The sequence below is a fragment of the Phalaenopsis equestris genome, unplaced genomic scaffold, assembly GCF_001263595.1.
Source record: "Phalaenopsis equestris unplaced genomic scaffold, ASM126359v1 Scaffold000094, whole genome shotgun sequence".
Classification (NCBI taxonomy): Eukaryota; Viridiplantae; Streptophyta; class Magnoliopsida; order Asparagales; family Orchidaceae; genus Phalaenopsis; species Phalaenopsis equestris.
This window is the reverse complement of record NW_018164536.1, coordinates 628,961-633,977: the sequence shown is the minus strand read 5'-3', so window position 1 is coordinate 633,977 and position 5,017 is coordinate 628,961.

The following is a 5,017-nucleotide window of genomic DNA, read 5'->3' as shown; positions in this document are numbered from 1 at the left end:
AAAATTGGGGTGCGCTACCGCACCACACCACACATCAGCCCCAAACAGATTGCTCATGCTCTTATAAAATTAATATGAAATGCAGTCATAAAGATCTTATAGCTATAAGCGGGCCATGAAATCAATAATATTTATGTTAGGGATAAATTTTATGCATACATATTTGGCCATATTAGGAATGCTATGTAGAACTCACCTTGATCTCATAAATGTAAGAATCTCTGGCTATTTGCCATCAAGCTTGATGGTATTGCAATAGATCAAAGTACTAAAGTGCTATCATGTTAGTAAGATCTAAATAAAATAATTTTGATGCTTAATTTTTTTATTATGATAAAGGTGAAAACAAATTATTAAAATAGACATATATATTATTGGATTATAAAAGAAATATTTGAGTGGAGATCTAAGAAATTGCATGATCCATATAATAAATGGATTAGGCTATGATAGCTTCCAATATATATAGTTGTGCACTGTCCTACATGCATCGAATACGGACACTCTTGACGTGAGTCCAATTTAAATAAAATATTAAAAAAGTATATGTGCCCTTAAAAATTATAATTTTTTAAAAAAATACAAAATATATAATAACCAATTAAATTTGATGATTTATATTATACTAAATAACTTATGTTTATTTTTGTATCCAATATTCTAAATAATTACTGATGATGATATTTTCATTAAGTTTTATAAGTTTTGATTATTATTTTTTTATTTTTATTGTACTTAATCTATTCTATTATTTATTATTTTTTTCGTTGCTTATCTATATTATAGATAACATAACAATCATTTTTTTTCATTCTTAAGTTTTGATACATTCATAGACAATTGTATTAATTTACACAAATCTCGAAGCTGATTTGGCCGGAAGCTTCAATAATCAAATGCGAAAATCCTAGCACTTCAATTTTTTATAAAATAAACTTACAAGTGAGATAAACCAAATGACAAAAAATGATCCGATTTAAATCCAAGTGAGCCCAATAATACACCTAAAACAATAAAGATAAATTTAGGAATATACTTTGAGGAACCAAATGATCTCCAAATATGACAAAACTTATAATAATATTGAGCATCTTGACGTGATGAATCCAACAAGCCTAAGATCGATTAATTATAACGTTATTAAGACATGCAAATACTCATAAAACTATGTCCATTTAAGAGAATCACTATGGGTTGTTCCATGAAGCGATCCAGATTCATACAGTATTTATGGAGGAAGTCACTCTCAAAATCAATAAATACTCATACTCTCTGCATGAAAAGGGGATCTAGATGAGCAGACTGCATAAAACTCTATGCTTTTAAGGACTTATGAGCTCCATTACCGTTGAGGCACCGTACTTGGCCACTACCGTTGCTGAACCATCACAGCACAACCACAACTGCTATAAGACCACCACTGTCTGACAACCACCGTTGTTGCCCTCGAAGCACCATATCCCGACCTTGGCCATCATTGAACCATCACCGCTCACCCACCATTGAACTACCCGTGGCCATATGTTTTTTTGTCATCACCATTGTCAACATCATAGTACCACCGCCGCTTTATCTCCACTATCGCCAAATCAATGTCTTCAGACGAACATTGTCATCGAACCATCCTCCCCGCTAGTCCTCCATTACCCAACAAATGCCGAGCCAATATCTGTGTCAGTATGGTTACTCTAGATCATCGTCGTTGTGCAAGAACACTATTATCAGGTTGTCACAGTATCAATCTATTGTTTATGGGTCACTATCACCATCTTTAGGCGACCATCGCTGGACAACCGACTTTGGACCGCCATTGTCGTGATGGATCACATGTGATGGGCCACTGCAGTCATGTAGAACCACCGTAGTTGGTTTATCGACTCCACCAGGTCACCAAAATGCGAAACAGGCTAAGCAATCACCTTCACCTTTATTGAGCCACTTTCGCCACCGTCAGGTAGCTATCATGGAACCATTGGTGTGCGGTCGTTGGTGTCATATTTGACCACATCGTTGGGCTATCTTCACTATTGAAACACCACCACCCGATATAAGACAAGCCACTGCCACCAGCATCAGGCCACTAATATTGTAGGACCACTGTCGTCATGTAAGATTAACGTCATCGAATATTGTAGGACCACTCTCATCATGTAAGATTAACGTCATCGGGCTACCATCTCCATCTGAACACCGACACCCGATCGGCGTCGAACTATCGTCATGATCATCAGATAACTATCACCAGACCGCCACCACTGTACAAGACCACAATAACAGAGCTGTCATCACTATAAGACCATTAAAACTTGACCGGTGTTGAGTCCGCTGCCACCGTCAAACCACCATCGTCAAGTCTCCATCACTGTTGTAGGTCGTCATCATCAAAACACTACGATCATCATTTAATCATCATCTCAAGTTGTCAAATTGTTGTCGCCGTTTTTGTCCATTGCGCTAATGTTAGATCATCATCTCCCAGTTGTTGTCGTTGTTTCACCAAGCAATCTTCATCAAATCATCATCATTACCAAAGCATTGTAGCTTGGTGACACCGCAACTATACCACAATGGTTGTCACTAGACCACTATCACCCCACTGACATTGCCACTGTCCCTGTTGTCGCCAAACCTCTATTGTCTTTGTCATGTAACTATATCTCCCCCACCACTGTTATCAGACCATCGACACCTATCAACATCCACAACATGGTCATGTGAATGGTGTCGTTCTCATCTTCACCGGTGCTTGACTGCTATCTTAGTTGTTGTTGGATCACTGGTGCCTAACTGATGCCATTCCCACCTTTAGCCTATCATTGCCAAATCATTTTTGTTTGATCACCACATTTGGTTATCACTACTGATAATCCTGGATCAGTCATGACTATTGGTCACTGCCATAGATGCTAATAAATCTTGCCATTACACAATCTTAACCGTCGGTCTTCCATCATCCCATTCGAGTCGTTGTCACTTCTCCAATATTTTCTCCCATTCCTGTAATATTATTTTAAGATGTTCAAGAAAAGACACATTCTTAAATAGTGAAAACATTTCACTGTGATTTTTCTTTATTAGGTTTCTCATGTATAAACTCCTGTTGTTTTTTCTATTAGTTCTTCTTTTATCTAGTGTGAATTTTGATACAAAACTAAGACGTTAATAAAACTTTATCGTCGTGAATTATCCGACAAACAACAAGAATCATTAGTTTTTTATTTCATTTTTATAATGTTGGGTTCTTATATATAATAACACTTAAATTTTATTTTTTATCTTTATACCATCCTAATCTTTAATATCACATAAAAATACTAGTATTTTAATATTTTTATAATGTTGGATTCTTATATATAATAACACTTTAATTTTATTTTTTATCTTTATACCATCCAAATCTTTAATATCACATAAAAATACTAGTATTTTAACTTTTTTAAAGTTAAGAACGCCTTCTTATGCACATGGAATGTGGTGTATATACATGTGTGAGGTTGTGTTTCTACATGTATGTATGTATGTATGCTAATATATCGTCATGCTAGAAAATAAGATGTGTATTTATTTATAGTTGGATAATCTTAATCGAATGATGAAGATCGGATGATCATAAATTAATTGTCAGCCAAAGATAGGTGATGACAGTTATATAAGTGGATGTAGATGGGTGATTGTATTTAGGTGTCCAAAGTTTAACAATCATAAATGGATGATCATATTAAGGCAATGGTGATCAAACTACCATAGTTAGAAGACAATCGTTAGGGTATTAGAAATAAGTGATAGAGGTTGGACTATCATAGTTCGACATCGATGGTGACTCAATGGTAATTTGGCAATTGACGGTGGTTCGTTAAAGTTTGCAATCTGACAATGGTGATCAAATAGTGATGACCAGGTGACGGTAGTGATTGAGTAAATTCAATATATATGTGACAATTGAAATAGTTTGTTAGCAGTCGTCATGCAGATCTCAAGGTTCATCCAAATTTATGAGCATTCTCTAATGTGGGAATCAATTTATAAATGTTATAAAATATATCATCTATATTTAAAACACTGCATCAAACACTTAAGGTTGTTCGTTTTTATTGTAAGATATGCCTTTGGAATTTTGAGTATCTTAATGATTTTTGAAGTTCAGGTTAACTACACTACTACTGAAAAGGAGTTTCTCGCCTTAGTATATGCTTTCAATAAATTAAGACCGTATTTGATTGGTACCAAGTGCACTGTTCATACTAACAATTCCGTTATTAGATATCTGATGTCAAAAAGGGACGTCAAACTAAGGTTGAGCAGCTGGAGTTTGTTATTATAAGAGTTTGATATCGAAGTAATGGATATAAAAAGTATGTGAATCAGGTAGTAGATCACTTATCAAAACTAAATTAGGGAAATTCATGTGCATTTGATAGATATATCAATGAAAATTTTACTAATTAGCAAAACATCATGCAAGTGTAAAATTGTGAAAAAATTAAAATTCTTCATATTGTTCATATTCAATATATTTGAGATTTATTTGATTTTGATAAATTCCAAATACATTTTCAATGTATTTAAATTTTAATTAAATTATATTTAATTTTAAATTATTCTTAATTATATTTTATTTAAATTAAATTATAATTCTTAGTTACAATTTAAATTAGTAATTTCAATCTCAAATAAAAATATGAAATGTTGAAAATTATTTTAAAAAATTTATTTTACATCCTAAAGCTTTAAAAAAAGCACTACGACAACTTGGGCAGGCGACATGTGACGTGCACCGAAAAGCAGTGGGAACATTTTTATTAATTTGTTACAACTGGCCGCATCTTTGACTAAACGGTCAACTAACCGATGTTCACTGAACCGTTCCCGGTAGACCAACAAGCTCAGTTTTGACTTTTCGAAGCTTCGATGTTTTCCCAATTCGTTGCGAAGGCCTTGTGAGCCCAATTTAAAAAAATACGGGCTTTTCTTTGTTGACTTTTGGTTGCAAAGGCCCATTAAAGTTGAAGATAAAAAA